This window comes from Lactuca saligna, chromosome 3, assembly GCF_052625555.1.
Source record: "Lactuca saligna cultivar CGN05327 chromosome 3, ASM5262555v1, whole genome shotgun sequence".
Lineage (NCBI taxonomy): Eukaryota > Viridiplantae > Streptophyta > Magnoliopsida > Asterales > Asteraceae > Lactuca > Lactuca saligna.
Genome location: NC_136419.1, coordinates 213,233,905 through 213,256,789, shown reverse-complemented (window position 1 = coordinate 213,256,789; position 22,885 = coordinate 213,233,905). Strand labels below are relative to the sequence as shown.

The window sequence follows — 22,885 nt, the reverse complement described above, 5'->3', positions numbered from 1 at the left end:
ACACGGGTCACCAATTCTAACCTAACTGACCAAATAAGCAGGGTGTCTTCAAAGAGTGAAGAACAGAGGATGTGGATAGAGCTGAAGGAGGAGGAGTTGATCAAATCTAAAGACGAAACATTTATTTGCAAAGAGATAATTTGAAACTTTTGAAACAAAGAAATGTGTTTTGTTTGATTGCTAAGCGTCTTTATTCTAACATTACTCAACTTCATCTTAACTGCGAAATAGGACAGAAAATTCATCGCATGACCTTCCTTGAGTTTCAGGAAGATGAAATCGACGCTGAAGCATACAATTACGAAAGTGTAGTTTCATCTGAGGATGTAAATCCGACTTATATGTATGGCCTAGACAAAATCGAATCGTTCATAAAGTCCAAGGACCATAAGGACATGCTGAAAAACCTTTTGGATGAAAATGATAAACTGAATCTAAGGACCGAAACCATACAAAAGTTTAACTCATTGAATGCCAATTTGAGCTCAGAAAATAAAATTAATGTTGAAAATGCATCTGAGCTTAATGAGGATGATGATATGAGTGAAATTTCTGTAGAAGATGAAGTTGATTGTTCTGAGTTTGTCAAGAGCGAACCCGAAAACCACAAAAATCTTATCTCAGAAAATTCTGTGGAGTTTGCTCGGTTGTCCCAACAAAAGTCCCCGATTCTTGAAGAAAAAGCTGTTGTATACCAAAAGGTAAAGACAACTCCAAATCAGGTGTATAAGGTCACAGGTGTAACCGAACATCAGACAGCCAAACTCACAGCCATTATAAACAAAGATAATGCTGATGGTTGTGATGAGTTCTTCTGGTCTGCCCCTATCGACAATGCTGATGAAACAGTTGGTCTATCAGAGCGAACATCCTGGAAAACAAAAGGAAGATATATTCCGGAGCCACTGAACAAGCCTGATAACTTTGATGTGCCAAGCACTAGTGGCACTAAAGAAATCCCATTAGATGAAGTCACCCCTTCTATCGAAAACTCATATACAACAAACGAACCTGTTGTTCAAAAGCCAAAACAAAAGGCGAATATTCACAGGCAACCCAAACAGGTGAAAAACCAAAAGCAACAGAGGAATCTGAGATACAAGAAGAATCTCTCAGAACGAAAACAGTTATGGCAATCTCAAAACGATCATTTCTTTGATCATAATAGGAAGTCATAGAAAAGGGAAGTTAGATCGCAAGAAGGTATTCACAACCAAAAGCATAGGTTCATCTCAGAACACACAAACAACCGAAAGCATAGGTTCGGCTCAGAACACACAAACAACCGAAGGCATTGGTTCGGCTCAGAGCACTCAAGTAACCGAAAGCACAGGTTCGGTCCCGAGAGCACAGGTGATCAAGGCTCAAGGTTCGGTCTATCCCATGACCACCAACAAAAAGGTCACCTAGAATATCAAGTCAAGCAAAATTCTCAAGCTAAATTCTCTCTTTCTAACTCTTCTCAACCCCATTCTAAATCCAATTCTGTTCGAACTCAGAGTCCAAAATCGTCAACAGATTTGAAAGTAAAATCGAAGGTTTCCTCGGTCAAGAGTGATCAAAAGAATTCCAAAGTTCAAACACCTGAACCGAAAATCAAACCAACTGCAACAAATCCCAATAAAATTAAAGTTTACACCAATCAAAAGAAAAATGAAACAATGTTAATAAAAAGAACATATTTCGTTGATATCTCTCTCACTATTCCTGTTCCTGTGAAAGGCTCACGTGGACCCAAGAAACTTTGGGTTCCTAAATCTGCTTAATTTTTGCAGGTTATCAGTGACGAGCAGTTCGACGAAGAATGGTATATTGATAGTGGATGCTCACGTCACATGACAGGAAGGAAAGAAGAGCTGAGGGAATTTCGATCTCTTTCAAATGGTGGCAATGTCAAGTTTGGAAACAACTCGTATGGCACGATTAAAGGTTATGGTATGATAACGAATGGAGACTTCACAATAAGAAAGGTTGCATATGTTGAAGGACTGCAGCATAATCTGATCAGTGTGTCTCAGCTTGTTGGAGGTACGGGTCTTAAAGTTTCGTTTGATGATGAGGGTTCAGAAATCATAGAGAAGAAGACAAAAAGGGTAATTCTCAAATCGGAGCGCAAAGGCGAAATGTTTCCTCTCAATCTTAAACCTATTAAAGGAAACCCAGCTATTTGTCTGTTATCCAAAGCACATTTTGATGAAAGCTGGTTGTGGCACCGAAGGCTCTCTCATCTCAATTTCAAGGATATTAATAAACTCATCACAGGAGGTCATGTTAGGGGTCGTCCATTGCTTAAGTTTGATCGAGAACATTTGTGTGTTGCATGTGAAATGGGGAAGCAAAGTCGTCAAAGTCACCCATCCATCATAAACACAAAGGTCGTTGAACCACTTGAGTTAATTCACATTGACTTGTGTGGTCCATCTTCTATTGAAAGCATAGGCAGTAACAAGTATATTCTTGTTATTGTCGATGACTTTTCACGTTTTACATGGGTGTTCTTTCTGAAGCACAAATCTGAGGCAACTCACAAGCTGAAGCTGTTTATCAAGCAAGTTGAAGTGCAGCTGAAGAAAGTTGTACGGAACATCAGAAGCGACAATGGGCTGGAGTTCAAAATAAAGAATTTAAAGACTTTATAGCAGATAAGGGAATCAATCACAACTTCTCATCTCCCTACACCCCTCAACAAAATGGAATTTTCGAAAGACGAAACTGATCTTTGTGTGAGACGGCCAGAACCATGTTAAGTTTCGCTTCCTTACCATTATATTTCTGGGCTGATGCTATTTCTGCAGCTTGTCTTACACAAAACAGGTCCTATCTCTATAAGCGTTTCACTCTCACCCCTTATGAGATCATCAACAACAGAAAACCGAATGTCAAATTCTTCCACGTGTTCGGCTCACGATGCTTTATCTTCAATTCTAAAGAACATCGTAACAAGTTTGACGTAAAAGCCGATGAAGGAATTTTTCTGGGATATTCTCTAACTTCAAAAGCATATAGGGTCTTAAACAAGTGTTCAAGGAAGATTGAAGAGACATATTATGTGACTTTCGATGACAGCTTCGTCAAAAGGATAAACGCTGCTGAAGAAGCAATTGGAGAAATTTTCACTCAGACAAGTCATGTTACGACCTTGATTGCTAATTTGTTTGAGCAGTTTGTGGAGTTATTCGATGAACCTGAGAAAGCTACTCTCTCTGAAGCCAAGGCAGCGGACAACAAAATCAATCATCTGAAGCAAATCGTCGATGAAGCTGCCAAACGACTGGGTGACGGAGAATCAGCTCCAAATAAAACTTCTCAGCACAATGCACTAGTTAAGGGGGAGCACTCTGATCCAGTAGCACCCGAAGGTACTGTAGGACCCGAACGCTCCACAGCACCCGAAGGTACTGTAGCACCCGAAGGTACTGTAGCACCCGAACGCTCCACAACACCCGAAGGTACTGTAGCACCTGAACGCTCCACAACACCTCAAGGTACTGCAGCACACGAACACTCCACAGCATCTGAAGGCACAGTAGCACCCGAACACTTCACTACACCCGAAAGTCCCACTGCACCAGAAAGCTCATCATTCGAGGGGGAGAATGCAAATACGTTTTATGACGAAGATAGTTAATCAGAATTGGAAGAATTAGTGAACGCTGAATTGGATCCTTCCTATGATCCAAATTACCCTCCTCTTGTCAAATGGACTAGATATCATCCTGTTTCACAGGTTGTGGGTGATGTCTCTGAAAAGGTGTTGACCAGATCTCAACTGAAGGCAAAACAAACTTCTTTATTTTCCAAAGTTGAGTTCTGCATGTTTAATTCTTTCGTCTCAAAGGTTGAACCAAATACGGTAAACACTGCTCTTGATCACTCTGATTGGGTTCAAGCTATGCAAGACGAACTTAATGAGTTCGAAAGAAATAAAGTTTGGCGTCTCATTGCAACTCCTCAAGATGCCTCCGTTGTTGGTCTCAAATGGGTCTTTAGAAATAAAATGGACAAGGAAGGTAACGTAATAAGGAACAAAGCTCGTTTAGCGGTGAAAGGATATTTCCAGGAAGAAGGAATTGATTATGAAGAGACTTTCGCTCCAGTTGCAAGGCTGGAATCTGTTCGAATATTTCTTGCCTATGCAGCGCACAAAAACTTCGAGGTCTACCAAATGAACGTCAAATGCGCTTTTCTGAATGGAGAACTCGAAGAAACAGTCTACGTGGAGCAACCTCCTAGTTTTGTCAATGACAAGTTCCCAAATCACTGCTATATTCTAGACAAGACGGTTTACGGTTTGAAAGAAGCACCTAGGGCCTGGTATGAAACGCTAACTAAGTTTTTAAAGATGTCCAAATTCAAACAAGGTTCGGTTGACCCAACCTTATTTCGTAAGAAGGAAGGTAACCACCTTATGATTGTACAAATTTATGTCGATGATATCATCTTTGGCTCAACGAATACCAACTTAACAGCTGAATTCAGAAAGCTGATGGAGACTAAATTTGAAATGAGCTCCATGGGTCCGATTAATTTTTTCCCTGGTTTAAATATTAGACAGGGACCCGAAGGCATCTTTATCAACCAGGAAGCATACACCAAGACTCTTCTTGCCAAATTTGGTATGATGGGAGACTCAAAGGTCAAAGTTCCAATGGCATTCGGCACCAAACTCACACCTTCGCTGGAGAAACCAGCAGTTGACATTACGCTGTACCACCAGATGATTGGGTCCTTAATGTATCTTACTGCTAGCAGGCCTGATATCATGTTTTCCGTATGTTATTGTGCTAGGTTTCAGCTGAACCCTCGAGAACCACATATGCTTGCAGTGAAAAATATACTCAGGTATCTAAAGCGAACTACCTCTCTCGGTCTATGGTATCCATCCAACTCAGGCTTCTTCGTTCAAGCCTTCTCTGATGCAGACCTTGGAGGATGCGGTTTAGATAGGAAAAGCACCACAGGGGGTTGCCAATTCCTTGATGGGAAGTTGGTCAGCTGGCAGTCAAAGAAGCAAACCTGCGTTTCCCTTTCTACAGCCAAATCAGAGTACATCGCAGCCGCCTCTTGCACATCTCAAGTCATTTGGATCCAAAGCCAGCTCAGAGATTATGGACTCAACATGAAAAAGATCCCACTAGATTGCGATTCAGAAAGTGCAATTAGGATCTATCATAACCCAGTGCAACACTCTAAGACCAAGCATATAGCACTGAGGTATCACTTCATTAAGGATCATGTAAAGGATAGAAATGTCGAAATTCACTTTGTTCGAACCACTGATCAACTGGCCGATATCTTCACCAAAGCCCTACCTGAAGCAAGTTTCAATAAAATCCTTCAAGGTCTAGGAATGATGGAATCAGAATCGGTACCAAAAACACCATCTCAAAGTTAAAAGTTAGAAGCGAAATGAACCGAACGCTCGGTCTATTTCGGGTTCGGTTCACATGGGAACCGAAATGAACCGAACGCTCGGTCTATTTCGGGTTCGGTCCCATTGCACATATTTTCGCTCAATCTCAAAAAGGTGTTGTCTATGGTTGTAAACTTTTGTAAAGCTGTTTTCCAAAAATCCGAAAATATATTTTTTTTGGAACCGAAATGAACCGAGCGTTCGGTCCATTTCGGGTTCGGTTCAATTTTTTTTATTCTGTTTGGTTTTTCTCTTTTCAAAAACTTAAAATCTCCAAAAATATTTTTTTCTTTTTCTTTCATTCTTGTTTAAATATCGATGGGACAGGTTTCGTTCTCACATTTTTTAATAGTTAAGCGTCCCTAGAAGCATGCTGCTGCATGTTGTCCAAAGCCTCAACTGATTTTGAATAAAAGCCTTAATGACTAGGTATATACAAACCTTGTCTTCCCAATAAGGCTGCTCCATTTATTCTAATCCTGAGCTACCTTACTCTTGTCTCATATGGGTTAAGAGTTTACTGCTTGGTCACTATTTTCAGTAGAGGTACTATAGTTTCTCTTCACCACCTCAATATTTTTCTCCATCATATTTCGGTCTCATATCGTAACCCTTGAGACTCTTAGAATTAACCACTGAGGTTTATGGTTATCCAATCTCTGTGTTTATGATTTAAGACTCGTGTCACTACGCGCTTAGTGAAACCCAAAATTCAATACCTAACATGAATTGACGGTAAACAGTAAATCTCTTTTTGTTGTGAGAATCTTATGAAATTGTTATTTACCATAGCATTTCTTCCCATAGAATCCAGTTTAATTTTTTTTGAGATTTCACCATCACACATCTTCAATAAGTCACTATATACATAATCCAGCCTACTTGTTCAACAGACCACATCGGTCTCACAGGTACTTCATTTAGTCTCGGTCTTATGTCAAGGTCCGGGATTCTAAACTAAAGCAAAAGCCACCCTTTCAAGCCTTATAAAAAGATGCCTTTCAACACTTCTTAGAAAGTGATTGATCGTAATTCAACGGGAATCCATACAAACACTTTAAGGTCTCTCTTGACCTTGAAGAAAGTGATTCGTGCTCGGGATCAACTGTTTTGTGTCTATATTGACATCACAAATTCCCACATATATCTTGCTTTATTTCCTTATCTTTCACACTCTTTGCACAAAAATCTTTGATTTTCCAAAAATCTCGTTCGGTTCCATTATAATCTTGTGTTTGGATAACAACTATTTAACAGATAAGATGCTGACTCAGCCGACAGAGTAACGGCTTCAATAGTGAGGTGACGGGCACGCGTGCAAAACGGAACAGTTTTTCTCTCTCATGCGTAATCTTCGGGGGTGCCAACCGTTGCGTTTCTGTCACATTCGAAACCGTTTCTTGTATCAAGAAGATTTAGGGGATGATTTTTCTCTTTCCTCTACCCACAGTATAAAAGGAACACCTTTGCTTCATTCCATACTTACAGGATTCAAAAATCCAACGAGCAATATAAGGCGATTTATACTCTACTTTTCATCATCTTCCACATTCAACAATGGCGGAATCTTCCTCTGTTCAGGAAACCTCTTCCCGCACCAACATTCTTCCCATCCGCGCTCAACAAAGTCTGGTGATCGATTTAAACCCTAAAGCTTATGAGAATTATATGTATCCCATGGTGGAGTGTCTCAAATACTCTCCATTGGTGCTAGCTCTTTCCAAGGTCGAGATTGTGCCCATGGAATGCCTTTCCCAGGTCTTCTCCACTGCCCATTATGATAGATCAGTGGATCGAATCTACTTCGACCTTCTTTCTCACTAGACCTCCATCTCCAAGCAACGATTCTGTTGGCTCCTAGGTTTTGAAGCTGATGAATCTAGGGTTAATCCCGATTCCATCATAGTAGGACAATTATTTTCGATGTTCTACAACATGGGCTACACAGAGATTCTCACGACGGTCACTAAGTTCAAGAAGTCGTGTCTTCCTCCTCCATGGAATGGTTTCTTCACCATTTTGTTCAAAGGGCTCTCTGAGCTCAGTTCTGGTTCTGATGGGGCCAGCAAGTTGTTCATGACCATTCTCTATGGTCTATATCATGGCATCAACCTCGACTACGGCTCGGTTCTCTGGCAACAACTCATTCAGAGCCTAGCCTCCTCCTCTCGCCACACTGAAGTGTCCTACGCCAGATTTTGGATGCTAATCACCAAGTGGGCCATGGATAAACTTCATGTTCCAATAGTTGCAGGTTCCCTTCTCTCCTCCATCAGTGTCTTCCACACCACCAAGATCATCGTTACCGATCCGACCAAGTTTTCCTTCGTCGGATCATTTCCGGATTCTATGTCCGCTGGGGTGTCCAAGGAGAGCGTTATAATGAAGGCCTATAAGGACTTTCGTCCTTTGGGTCCATGGGAACTTTATGCGGAAACGGTTCAGTCCATCAATGATGCAGATAAACCAGCTGCTAGAGGGAAAACCCGAGAAAGGGAAGATCAAGAAAGCAGCAAAGGGGGCAAATGGTCCTTCTCCTAAGAAGCGAAAACCCTCAAAGACAGATCTTTCCCCCCAGCGAAGAAGAAGAAAGTACAACCGAAGAGGAAACTTATTCTCTCTTCTTCATCCAGCGATTCAGAAGATAACCATTCTGACTCAGACGAGTCGGCTAGAGGCGAAACTCCTCCTCACTCGCCTGCTCATGAGGTACCTGTTTCATCAAAACCTCCTTCCCCTTCTCCTATATCCTCCTCTTCCATTCCCACCATAACCTCTTCCATTCCCATCATAACCTCCTCCATTTCCATTCCCTCCATATCTAACCCTATTTCTATTCTCCCCATAACTACCTCTACTACTCTTTCAACCACAACAACTTCCATTCCCCCACCACTCTTCACAGAAGCCACCAAAACTACCACCAGTGAGGTTCCAACCAATGTATCTGATACGGGGGTTCAAACTTCACAACCTGAACCCACTTCCGTTCCCGAACCCACTACCACTACCGAACCACCCACCGCACCCTTATCTCCCACTCCATCTGCTGAAACCGAAACCTTTTTGGGAGGGGAGGATATGGTTTTTTATTCCATCTACTACAACCCCTACCAACTTCAAAGTGATGATGATGATGATGCTCCAGTTACTAAAAAGCACATCAAGGAACTCCACGAGAAGAATGACAATCTTGTGGCTTCTTCCTCTTCCTCAACATCTCACTTTTCGGAGGCTGCCATTCAGGGAATGGCGGAATCTCTCTCCAAAGCACACGAAGCCTCCATCAGCTCAGCTACTGCTGCTATTGATAAATCAACAAAGGCTAGTGCTGTTGCGACCGAAAAAGTCGAAAAACTATTTCAAGACGCCCAGATCTAGCTGGAGTCTTTGCAGGTGGCATCAGAAAAAAACACCAAGAAGATTCACACCGTTGTGGAGAAGCTGGTCCATTCTTTCGAAACCGAAAAAGACCAATTTGCCAGCTTCCGCCAGAAACTCAAAGAAGACAATCAGTCTTTTCAATCTTCGGTTGCAGATCGTCTTCTTTCCTTTCAAGCCACTCTTGCCGCCGAATCCACCACAAAGGACGAGCTTGCTCGAAAATCTTCCGAGCTTACTCTAGCAACTCATCAGCTCTCCCAAGCCGAGAAGGAGATTGATTCTCTTCGGTCTGAGAAAGCTATGGTCAGGAGTTGCGTTTCAGATGTCCACGAAGCTTTGTCTAACATTATCGAAGCCCATGATCCGATTCTTAACTATTCGGTGAGGCGTACTCTTGCAGAGAAGCTCGCTCCTGCTCTTGCCCTGCTTAGCTGCATTGAAGGCATTCCTGAGCAGGAGGACCATCCGAAACAAGGGGGAGAAAAGAAGCCCACAACTCAATCGAAACCCCCTCCGAGTTCCAAAGCTGAATCACTTCCATTTTCATCACTTGTCCCTCCGAAAGCACCCAAACCAACAATTGTTCCTGCATCAGGTTTGAGTGCTCAAAGCAAAGCCAAACAAATTGTTGACGACAGTGATGAAAGTGATGATCAAGAATGTCAGCTTAGTGAGGAAACAGACCAGAGAGAAGGAGCTGGATGAAAACGCTCGCATCGTCAGAGAAGCTGAGGCCAAGGAGAGGAAGATAAAGGAGGCTCATGATCTCCTTGAAAGCAGAAAAACTTTATTTCCTCCTTGGACTCTCGAAGTGCTTATCAAAGAAGCCATTGAGTCCCCCTACACTCTTTGGTTAAAACCGGTGATCTCCTTAGACCGTGTCAATTCGGTCAATTCCCAGTTTGACATGCCCCTGACCCGAAAAGCCTTTATCTTCCATGAATTTGCTCATATAGCTGAAGTTCCCCATCCTCACCCGAAGGTTGATAGGGAGCTTGTAGACTATTATCTGAGGACCGCTCAACCTCAGTATCAGACATGGAGCGCACAGAAGATAACCAACGTTCGGGTTCTCAAACCTGTTCGTGAAGGCAACTTCGTCAATGTTAGATGCAAGGTCTTGAGGGGATCTGACAAATCCGAGCATTCCATCTCTCTGGCTGATCTTCCCAACTTAAACCCTCATGATTGGATTGTCTTGCACAACATTCTTCTTGTCAATGAAGCAGAATATGGTTTGATCATAGACCATTTCAAGAGAATGTTAGTTTGCTATATTTTGGAGGTGACTAAGCTGGATCAAGAGGTTGCTAATGTTCTTAGGAAGAAGCCCATCATCACTCCAGTCGGTTCTGCAAGCGATATAAACCGAATGAAGATGGGAAAGATTGATCCAAAACAGAACTCAGTCATGTTCACCAGGGCAGAAGGTCAGAAATGCTTATTTGCTTTGGCTGACAAACATCTTTACACCACTACCTGCTTAGAGCATGTTCTGGGTATCATCAATCGGTGCAAACAGAACTCGGAAAGTGATAAAAAGTACTTCAACGATATGATCAATTGGTACATTCACTTCCGACAAACACTTCTTTCTATCATTCCCTGCCTGTTCAAGACTAGAAAGAAAGCCAGTGCCGCGGCGGTAAGCAAGCTGGATTGAGGTCTCGCCCCAATTGACGCAAAGGGGGGGATTGTTGGGTACTTGATGTTGCGTCTTGGGCTCGCTTCCTAGCCCATTTTGTATACGACATGGGCTTGTCCATCCGTATCTTGTTTTACTAGGGTTTTTGTATTAATAGATGCTTGCATGCATCTTTTTGGTAACTGATAGATCGTTGGTTTTACGTGTAATAAAGAAGATCTCTTTTGTAACCCTAAAATCCTCGACAGCGGAAGTTCTTTATCGAGCTCTGCTGAGGATTAAACGTTCTAATCATTCGACTCATTCAAATACATTCTTGAGTATTGTTTCATTGTTTTACTTTCATTATCTACCTGTTGCAAAGATCTAATCGATCAAAGAGTTTTTATATCTCAATAGTATGCAACATTTTTTTTAAATATTAGCCTAAATCAAGATTCTAAATTTTCTAATATGTGACTAACCCCCTACCCCACACTTATTTTATGCAATGCCCTCATTGCATACTATGCGAAAATAAAAATGCAAATATAGAGAAAGTTGGAGCAAACTCCCCTAGGGTAGCAGTCAATAGGTTGACACTCTCTTCTTAAGCTCCTTCTTTTCTCGACTTTAGCCATGGGAACAACTCATCCATGGCACGGGTGTCATGCATCTCGTGTGTTTGACAGCTCGAAAATTCCACGGAACAAGGTCGTTAGAAAGTCTCCAGTAGCAATCCCTCACAAAAAGTATATGAATGTTGTAGTGAAAGTGCTCAAAGAAATTCTGGAAATAAAAAATTAGCTGGCTACTCGGCGAGTAGTAACGTGGACTCGGCGAGTAGGCCTTGATTCAAAACGATATCGTGTAACATCTCATGTTCTCGCCGAGTAGAGTTTGTGCACTCGGCGAGTAGTAGCTGTTTTTCCAAAATTGATCTAATGGATGCTTCTCTCGACTTTGGTGTTGAAATCGGAAATGCAAATTGACCCTCACTCTAATTCCTTCAGCAGCAACGCTCCCTGTGACCCTTGACTCTCACGGACTCAATCCTAAGGACAACACTCCATAATTTTATTGAAAATCTCTCATTCCTTTCTTGACCCTCAAAAGTTAGTATGCTTCCTTGTCTTCTATCCCTGAAAAATAAACAACTAATAGTGACAATAATAATCAACCCACCATAAAAATCCAAAGTGTTTAACAATTGTTTAAAACAAAACATCATAAGCATAAAACATAAAAAGAACAAAACAAATTCTTCAATCTTCATCATCCATTCCAGCTCCTCCCGCTCCACTTCCTCCTTCTCCATCTCTTCTCCTCATTCTCTCATCCCAATTCATGATATATGGTTAGCCGGGTTCGGATCTCGGGGCAATGTGCATTTGTTGAAAGAGGTATTCAAAAGATTGATTAGTGTAATTCACCCCTTGCCCAATATCATCCAAGTAGTGTTGGTACTCCACTTGGTTCCATCCATCATTGTCCTCCACCAGAATATCCGGTGGATCTTCCCGCACCCGCTCACTACGTTGTCGGACCCGCCTTCCCAGCTCCTCGGGGACTGCCGGCTCGTCTTCATGTGGAATAGTGAAGGAGTCGCCAAACTTCTTGACTATCCGTGACCTCCGATATAGTGCAGTGTTGAATGGTGGAGGGTGGATAACCGTGAGTGCTTGAGCTTGTGGCAAATCCAGGACCCCAAATGACTTGGCCAGCTGAGTGATAAACATGCCTCCATTTATTTTTGAATTGATTTTCTCTTTGACCGCCCCTTCAGCAAGGAATTTTGCAATGTAGTAGGGAAGGTTGCAAAAAGCGTCGGGAGTGATGATGCTCCATAAGTAGAAGATGTCAAGGGTTGGGACCTTGTCCCAATCCTTCCGCATGTTTATTGTACTAGCCACAAACCGGTGAATGAGTCGGTGGATCAGAGAGTGAATGTGGCCTTCTTGAGCGGTGGAAGGGATATAGACCCGGTTAGCGATCGTGTTCCACCATGTAGAAGCTACCACCTCCTCCAGAAGTTCTTTGTGACAATTCTCCAAGAAAGCTTCAAAGTAGTCCGTCATCATCATGTGTTGATCATAAATACCTAACCTCAATGAGAACTCAACCATGCTGCATTGTCGCAGCTCCCCACCCAAAGAAAAACAGATTGTGTTAGGATTTTAGTACTCACTACCACCTCGAAATGCGATGGTAGCAAAAAATTCCCAGCACAACTCGGCATAAACCGACTCTTGGATCTTGAATAACTGCAACCACCCATCACATGTGATGGTGGCATACCCCAAATTGCAATCCTTTACCAAGTACGGTGTGAGTTCCTCTTCCAATCCAACATTTCCCAACCACCCCCAATCCACTGCATTTGGAAGATGAATTTCCTTCTGCCTGAGTGCCTCCAGTCTGTTTAGGGCCCTTGTTTTTGACGACTTGGAAGTGATTTGTTGAAAAGAAGGCCCCGACATATCACCTTGGCTTCCCCCACGCGAAGACTGACCCCTTCTTGCCATGATACTTGCATACAAACATCAAGAACACACAAACAAACAACATCCAGTAATTAAAAACGAAGAAATTGGGTCTACATTGTTACCTACTCGCCGAGTACACAACCTACTCGGCGAGTAGGATGAACACCAAGACTGTTCGAGTGCCGGATCTGTGTAGACTGTCCAAAAGTCCAAATTTTTCATTGGGTTTTGTTGTAATAACTTATCTAACCATAGATCTTGAAGAAAATCCTCGCCGAGTATACGTGCCTACTCAGCAAGTAAATGTCACAGATTGAAAAAATTGTGTAAATTTAGAAAAATTAATGTATTATCTCATGTTTTTAAACCATCCACCCCACACTCTAGGCATGGCTTGTCCTCAAGTAGTTATGTGCATAAAAGTAGATGAAGAAAAAGGAAAAAAATAATGAAAATAAAGAAAAGGAAAGAAAATGCAAACTTGAGACTCGGGTTGCCTCCCGAGAAGAGCTTCTTTTTATGGAGTCATTAGCTGGACTCCTCCCTTTCTACGTAGTTGCAATCCCTTCCAACATCAACTCTTCCATTCCTTCATTCTGGGGGACTCCTTCTTCATACTTTTTGACTCTATGACCATTGACCTTGAAAGGCATGCCATCTCTTGATAATAGCTCTATAGCACCATGTGGAAACACCGTCTTCACCATAAAAAGGACCATCCCACCTGGATTTGAGTTTTCCCGAGAAAAGATTTAATCGTGAATTGAAAAGCAACACTTTTTGACCTTCATGGATTTCTTTATCTTTAATCCTTTTGTCATGCCATTTATTGCTCTTCTCTTTATAAAGCCATGAACTAGAGTATGCATCATTCCTTAACTCTTCAAGGGCATTCATTTGCATCAACCGGTTTCTCTTTAGTTCTTCCATGTCGAAGTTACACCTCTTTAAAGCCCAAAACGCCTTATGCTCTAGCTCTACCGGTAAATGGCATTGCTTTCTATAAACTAATCTATATGGTGTAGTACCAATAGGTGTTTTGAAAGCTGTACGAAAAGCGCATAATGCATCATCTAGCTTATCCAGCCATTCCTTGCGGTTGCTTCCCACCGATTTCTCTAAAATTCGCTTTAAGCCTCGATTTGTCACTTCGGTTTGTCCACTAGTTTGTGGATGGTATGATGTGGAAAACTTATGGTTAACCCCATATTTCTTTAACACCTTTTCCAATTGATCATTGGTAAAATGTGTGCCTCGGTCACTTATTAGGGCCTTCAGAATGCCAAAATATGAAAATAGTTTCTTCAAGAATGGCACCACTACCCGTCCGTCATTTGTTGGTAACGCTTGTGCCTCCACCCATTTTGATACATAATCAACCGCTACTAATATGTATTTGTTTCCTTTGGACATGGGAAATGGTCCCATGAAGTCAATTCCCCACACATCAAACACCTCGCACACTTGGATACTATGTTGTGGCATTTCATTTCGAGATGAAATGTTTCCCACTCTTTGACAATCATCACATTCTTTGACAAATTGGGCTACATCTTTAAAGATTGTGGGCCAATAAAACCCAATGTCAAAGATATTCTTTGTAGTATAGTGTGCTCCATGATGTCCTCCCGTGGGCCCACTATGACAATGCTCTAGTATTTTCCGGCTTTCCTTCCCGAATACACATCTTCGTATGATACCATCCGCACAGCTCCGGAAGTGGTATGAGTCGTCCCAAAAATAATATTTTAATTCAACAAAGAATTTCTTCTTTTGTTGACTGCTATAGTCTTTCGGGATGTATTTTGTAGCTAAATAATTAGCTATGTTTGCGAACCATGGCTCTTCTCCCACTGACACCATAATGTATTCATCCGGAAAGTTGTCTCCATCTTTATCTTCTTGCAATTGCGTGTTCTCCAGCCTTGACAAGTGGTCAGCTGCTACATTCTCCATTCCCTTCTTGTCTCGTATCTCTATGTTGAATTCTTGAAGAAGTAGCACCCATCGTATCAGTCTTGGCTTAGCATCCTGTTTGGAAAACAAATACTTGATAGCCGAGTGGTCAATAAAAACAGTAGTTTTAGATAATACCGAGTAAGGGCGGAATTTGTCAAAAGCATACACCATAGCTAATAACTCTTTTTCAGTGGTGGTGTAGTTTTCTTGGGCTGGATTTAGAGTCTTGCTAGCATAATATATGGGTTGAAAGTGCTTATCAACCCTTTGACCAAGGACAGCTCCTAATGCATAGTCACTAGCATCACACATAATCTCAAAGGGTAAGTTCCAATTTGGTGCAATAATGATCGGGGCATTAGTTAATTTTTCCTTTAAAAATTCAAATGCCTCTAAACACTCTTTAGTAAAATTAAATGGTGCATCTTTTAGTAGTAATTGTGTTAGAGGTCTAGTTATTTTGGAAAAATCTTTTATGAAACGCCGGTAAAAACCCGCGTGTCCTAGAAAACTCCTAATGCCCTTCACATTAGTTGGTGGGGGGTAATTTGGCAATGGTGTCAATCTTTGCCCGATCCACTTCAATTCCCTTTTTGGAAACTTTATGGCCCAAAACTATACCCTCCTTGACCATGAAGTGACATTTTTCCCAATTGAGGACCAAGTCGGTTTTTTCACACCTAGCAAGCACTGAGTCAAGATTTGTGAGACAATCATGGAAAGAAGATCCAAAAACGGAAAAGTCATCCATAAAAACTTCCATGAATTTTTCCACCATATCGTGGAATATAGCTGTCATACACCTTTGAAAAGTTGTGGGTGCATTGCATAGCCCAAAAGGCATGCGTCCATAGACAAAAGTCCCACTTGGGCAAGTGAATGTGGTCTTTTCTTGGTCCATTGGGTCTATGGGTATTTGAAAATAACCCGAGAATCCATCTAGAAAGCAATAATAGCTATGGCCCGATAGTCTTTCTAACATTTGATCAATAAAAGGTAAGGGAAAATGGTCTTTACGAGTGGCATCGTTTAGCTTTCGATAATCGATGCACACTCTCCAACCGGTTACCGTTCGTGTCGGGATTAGCTCGTTCATTTCATTGGTTATGACCGTCATCCCTCCTTTCTTGGGCACCACTTGGACCAGACTCACCCATGGACTATCGGAAATGGAGTAAATGATTCCTGCATCTAAGAGTTTGACCACTTCCTTCTTGACTACTTCTTGCATGTTCGGGTTCAACCTTCTTTGGTGTTGTACAACCGGCTTTGCTCCTTCTTCCAGATTGATCTTGTGGGAGAAATAGGATGGGCTTATTCCCTTGATGTCGGTGATGCTCCATGCTATGGCCCGTTTCTACTTCTTCAACACTTGCACGAGCTCTTCCTTTTCAGACTTGGACAGATCAGAGGCTATGATTACTAGCTTTTGATTGCCTTCTTCAAGAAAAGCATACTCCAAATGGTCTGGTAAAGTTTTGAGCTCCGTTCCTTTGTTCTGAGTGATGGACTCTCCGAGTGCAGGTAAGGTACTCAGCGAGTTGGTGGCTGCATTCACGACTTCTGACTTTTCTTCAGAGGAACTCGGCGAGTAGATCGGCCCTACTCGGCGAGTAGGACTGTCAGTTTGCTTCATTAACTCTTCATACTCTACTTCTTCCAATAGCCTTTCAATTTCCATTAAATCTTTTTCTGGATCAAATGCTTCATCATAGGCTGTAAACTTGCTGGAATCTTCAGTTATGTCTTCCTCCAATAATTCGTCAAGCATATCTATTGACAATGTCGTGTCGTCACTGCTCCTAGAATACTTCATAGCTTGGTCTACCCGAATGTAACTGAATCTTCTCCGACCCGCAAGGTGAGCTTTGAGTCTCTCCTGTCTACTATAGTGCTTGCCGTGTCGAGGAAGGGCCTTCCAAGGATGATTGGAACTTGTGGATCCGCCTCCATGTCTAGAATGATGAAATCAGCAGGAAAGACAATTTATACACTTTCACTAGTAAGTCTTCGCATATGCCTCTTGGGAAGGTGACTATCTTGTTTGCCAAGTTATTGCCATGCGAATTGGCGTTGGCTCCGGGAGGTCCAACTTCTTAAAGAATGAGTATGGCATTAGGTTCACACTTGCTCTCGAATCAGCTAAGGCATGAATAGCAGCCAAGTTGCCAAATTGGCAAGGTAAAGTCAAAGTCTCCGGATCACCTTTCTTCTTTGGTAGCTTATTTAGCATCGCAGCAGAGAAGTTTTCATTGAGTACTACCTTCTTCACTTCTTCCATCTTCCTTCTATTGGTGAGAAGTTCCTTAAGGAACTTTGCATATTTGGGCATTTGCATGATGGCTTCAATGAAGGGTATGTTGATTTGAAGAGTCTTGATGTGGTGTAGAAACTTTTGATACTCCTCTTCCTGCTTCTCCTTCTTAGCTCGGGATGGGTATGGCATTGGAGGCTGGTAAGGCTTTTCAGAAACCTGATCATTGGTTTTTAATGGTGTACTCGCCGAGTCCATATGAGGTACTCAGCGAGTAGGACTGTCAGATTGTATATTTTGGTTTTCTGCTTGCTTTTCTGCATCCTCCTTTTGTGAATCCTTGGGTGCTTCAGTCCGAATAGGTGCTAGGGGAGTGATTATCTTCCTACTTCTTGTTGTGACAATGTTTATGTGCGTGCCTCGTGGGTTATTTTCAGTTTTGCTAGGAAGTTCGCCCGGTGACCTTTGGTTAATTTGTTGAGCAAGTTGCGCAAGCTGTGTTTCTATATTGTGGATAGATGCTTGCTGGTTCCTAAGCATGGTTCTTGTTTCTTGAATTGCAGCATCATGATCACTATGCCTTTTTTCTGAAGCAGCTACAAATTTAGCGAGCATTTCTTCCAAGCTTGGCTTCCTTTCTTGCACCAGCTCCTCCTTTTGGTAGAACCCTCTCCCTTTTTGTCTATACGTATCCTCCTTGTCTTTCTTGTACTCTTCATAAGGGAGCCACTTTTTCTTTTGTTTGCGCCAATCTTCATCATATCATTCTCCACTTGAGTAACATGCTTGCGCCTTCTTGTTGCCATTCTCATCTAAATCACAGTCTCTAATGAGGTGAGGCCCATTGCAGTTTTCACAACCCACCCGAATAGCATGGATCATTTAATCCATTTTATCCATTCTCCTATCCATGGTTTTTAGCATAGCCATGACTGCGGATAAGTCTTCAGTAGCTACATAAGTGGCTCCCCTAGTGACATCATGTCTACGGTTATGGTATTGTCTAGAGTATTTAGAGAATTCTTCAATCAATTCTTTAATCACCGGGGGCGGCTTCTTTGTAAGTGGGCCTTGCGAGTCTAGTAACTGCCTGGTTGTGACATTGACTCCATCATAGAAGATGGAGACTTCTTGCTGGCTGTTTAGATCATGGTGTGGGCAATTTCTTAGTAAGCTCTTGTACCTTTCCCATGCTTTATATAGCGACTCTCTAGCTTGTTGTTCAAAGTTTGCAATGGCCTTCTTCAAGTTGGCTATCTTAGAAGGTGGGCAAAAGTGATTAATGAATTCTTCATTCATCATGGCCCAAGTGGTGACTGATCCGGGGGGAGTGACTTGAGCCAGTCTTTCGCAGCACCCTTGATTGTCACCGGAAGCATACGAAGTAGTTGAGTCTCGCGGGTTACATTTGGAATATTGAAGTAATCGGCTACATCATTGACTTCATCCAAATGCTTGTAGGCATCTTCATGATCTTTTCCATAAAAAGGTATTTCTTTGAGTGAAGCTTGGATATGACCCTTTAGCTCGAAGGTAGCAGTCGCGGGAATTGCGGGTTGCACAAGTCCCGGGCCAATGTCGCCGTGCATCCTCTTCTTCCATTCTCCCATGGGGATTTCATCAATGTTAGCCATTGTGAAAGCTAACTCTTCCTTGGACGTGGTTTCGTGCTCGTATGTAGGCTCCTCTTCTTCCTCGGTCTCGTACTCGATATCTTCTTGAATTGGATATTCGATTATAAAATTGGCACTGGATGCTCCTGATTTACTGCTCTTCTTTTTCCCAAAAACAGTCTTCAAATTGGACAAAGGCGACTTCTTTGGTGTACTTGAACTCTCCACGTCATTTCCTTTGTTCCTTTTCAATGCGGATTCGAGATCTTCAAACGGGGGTACCAGTAGGGTGTTTGATCCTCTGGTCATGAAAGTCCTGAAATAAATAGAATAAAAGCGTAAAAAGAACAAAAAAAAAATGTACTAAAAAAATTGAAAATTAACTGCTAAATATACTGGTACTCGCCGAGTAGGTGCGACTGCACTCGGCGAGTATCAGTGTGATTTTGAAAAATTTTAAACTTAATATTAAAACTAAAACAGATGCTAAAACCTAATTACTAAATACTAAATAGCAATAAATGAACTCTATGCAAGTAAACTCACACAAAGGATCGAAAAAATTAGGAATTAGATTAATTATTTAGAACCGTTCCCCGGCAACGGTGCCAAAACCTTGATGTGTGTAAAATGCACTTGTTTTATCCCTACTTTTTATTAATAAATTTAGCACACAAAGGCAGTGAACCTGTCTTTTAGTGGTATAGATTAGTAAGTAAGGTGTCGAACTCAAGGAACGGAAAATTAAACTAATAACTAATTTTAACTAAAACAATTAATAAAAGTAAAAGTGTTTCTTCTAGTTTTGCAAGACTAGAAACTTAGACACACTTAATTAACTAAATAACTAAAGCAAACAACTAATTCACCAAATTTGATAAAGATGTTTCTATTTAGGTTCAACCAATTCATTCCTATGGTTTTTTGTATTTATGATAGATTAATTGTTATTGGCTACCAGTTATAGTGGTTAGGTTCATGTTCATTACTCCTAACCCTTAGATAATTAACTAATTTAAGCGGTGATCAAGTGTTTAAACTAATTAATTCCCTAGATTAATGATTTGGATTAAATAAGATTTGTAGTGGTCAATTGAGTTACTAATTCAATTAACCTCTTGTTTGATGGTTTCTCAAACAAGCTCACACATTAATCTTCCTATTGTCTGATTAATCTTAGTTTCATAATCATTACTCCTAAGCATATGGTTTAGTGTTCACATAGACATATGAGGTTAACAACTAAGAGATGTTCATGCAACCTAATTGTCTTCCAATTAACAGAAAATAGTAGTGATTAATGCATAAGGTTCTATAACAAACTTAATTTAATAGATCACCAATAAACAATCAAACAAAAACTATGAATTAAACCATAGGAGTTCCTTGGTATTCCCCAAACAGAAACAAAAACGTATTTAGTTCATAGTTGTAGTAGAAACAAACACAAAAACAAATTTAACTAGATCAAACATATTCAATTCCTAAATCTAAGTGGTAGGATTAACCTAGTTGCTTGAATTCTTCAAAAGATTGAAGATTAGAATTCCTCAGCGTCTTCTAGGGTTCTTAATCGCAGCTTGACCTTCAAAAATCACCAGGAAAGTTGTCACATTGGATAAAGACTCGGTTTTTATAGATATCTAAAAACAGGGTGTACTCGGCGAGTAGTAGGACCAACTCGCCGAGTAGCTGCATAGTTATCTGTCTTGAATCAGGAATCGTAGCTATCTTCTGGAATATTCATATGAACTCGCCGATTAGTCTCGTGTACTCACCGAGTAGATGGGCTTTTGTCCCTCATCTTCATTCTTTGGTCTTCAATTGCTTTCCCTTGCTCCCTTTCACTCACAAACATGTCTTCTGGACTGAAAACAAAATTCAAACCATTTTAAGTACCTTTTGTCCACATTATTCACATAATTAATTAAAAATGATTAAAAATTTATACTAAATAATTAACTAATTATGCACATATCATGGTGTCACTATTTGTATGGTGTTCGATGTACGATATACACGGACCACAAGAACTTGAAGCAACTGATGGATCAACCCAATCTGAATATGCGCCAGAGGAAATGGTTGGATGTAGTAAAGGATTATGATTGTGAGATCCTTTACCACCCGGGCAAGGCTAATGTGGTTGCTGATGCCCTGAGCCGTAGGGCGGAAGGTGCCCCGATTCAAGATATTTGCATGAGATAGACAGTGATGACTCCGGTATGGTACGCCATTCGAGGGGACCAGGCGGAGGCCGAGAGACTGGAGAACCGCAAGAGAGAGCGAGTGATCGGGCAAGTATCGGAGTTTGTTACCGATATTCGAGGACTTATGACCTTTCAGGTTCAGGTTTGGGTACCGTTTTTGGGCGGAACGTGTACAGTCTTGATGGAGGAGATGCATAAATCGAAGTTCTTGATCCACCCCAGGGCCACTAAGATGTATTTGGACCTGAAGAAGGAGTGTTGGTGGCCCTGTATGAAGAGGGATGTTGCATGGTTCGTGGAGAGGTGCTTGACCTATCGCAAGGTTAAGGCCGAGAACCAACGTCCGCATGGTAAGTTGCAGCTGTTAGAGATTCCCGAGTACAAGTGGGAACATATCACCATGGATTTTATCACCAAATTGCCGAGGACTTCCAGGGGTGTCGATGTGATTTGGGTGATTGTGGACCGGTTGACGAAGAGCGCTCAATTTCTTGCTATTAGTGAGAGCTCTTCTGCTGAATAGTTAACAGAGTTATACGTGAGGTAGGTGGTATCGTGGCATGGAGTTCTGATCTCTATTGTTTCAAACCGAGATGTGCAATTTACTTCCAGATTTTGGAAGAAGTTTCACGAGGAGTTGGGTACGAGGCTGCATTTCAGTACTCCATACCACCCACAGACCGACGGGCAGAGTGAGCGGACTATTCAGACGCTTGACGACATGCTTCGGGCATGTGTCTTGGATTTCGGCGGAAGTTGGGATACGTATTTGCCCTTGGGTGAGTTTTCTTATAACAACAGCAATCACTCAAGCATTGGTATGCCACCTTTTGAGCTGTTGTATGGAAGGAGGTGTCATACCCCTATTTGCTAGGGCGAGGTAGGGCAGCGTGTGATGGGTAGTACAGAGATAGTGATTTAGACGACAAAATAGATACAACAGGTCCGATAGAGGTTATTGACCGCTCAGAGTCGCCAGAAGAGTTACGCGGATAGGCGACGATCCGAGCTCGAATTTCAAGTCGGTGATTTCGTGCTCCTAAAGGTATCGCCTTGGAAAGGGGTGATCCAATTTAGGAAGAGGGGCAAGCTGGGGCCCGAATATATTGGGTCGTATAGGGTGATCGTGAGGGTGGGCAAGGTAGCGTATCGCTTGGAGCTACCTGCAGAGTTGGACCAGATTCATGATACCTTCCACGTGTCGTAGCCGAGGAAGTGTATTGCTGATGATTTGGTAGTGGTACCATTAGAGGATATCCAGGTGGACGTAGTCTGAATTATGCTGAGAAGCCGATCGCAATCTTGGATCGGAGGATCAAGGTTCCGAGGAACAAGGAAGTGCCTCTGGTTCAGGTCTAGTGGCAACATCAGAAGGGGTCCGAGCTGACCTAGGAGCCAGAGTTCGAGATACGGGAGTAGCATCCAGAGTTTTTATCGATATATGACTTCGAGGGTGAAGTCTAGTTCTAGTGGGGGAGAATTGTAACAGCCCGAATTCCAGGTTAGCTTTATGGCCCTTCTATTTTGGAGAGTTGGCATTTTAGTCCCTTGAAGTTGAAAAGATGATTTGGTGAGTACGTTGGGCGTACAGGGGCATACGTCGCGTGTACTCATGCACTTAATTCATATGCGTGTTCATCCAGGTACGCTGGGCGTACCCAAGGTTACACCGAGCGTAACCGGCCCAGATGTAAAACCCTAAATTGTGGCCTCGCAATATAAATGGAACATGTAGTCCCTTTCCCTAGCCACCATACACCCTTGAGAGAACCCTTAGAGAGTTGAAATTCGTGCTTTAGCTTGTGTGTGAGTTTTTGAGCTTGAAGTTGTCTTTTCAAGGTGAAGAAGGAGAAGAGGGAGCCATTGTTGGAGCTAGAAGTTGATGAACAAGTATAGATCCGAGTTCTACAGTGGTTGGAGATCCTTCCTGAGGCAAAAAGCT

The 22,885-nt window shown here is 42.0% G+C and overlaps 1 non-coding gene across 1 annotated transcript; it reads left to right on the top strand.

Annotated features, from left to right (window-relative positions):
• Positions 1–18,264: 18,264 nt before the first annotated feature.
• Positions 18,265–18,371, top strand: LOC145037977 (small nucleolar RNA R71). Its single transcript, XR_013679084.1, has one exon. It is a non-coding gene; the product is annotated as a small nucleolar RNA R71 (small nucleolar RNA).
• The last annotated feature ends 4,514 nt before the right edge of the window (positions 18,372–22,885 follow it).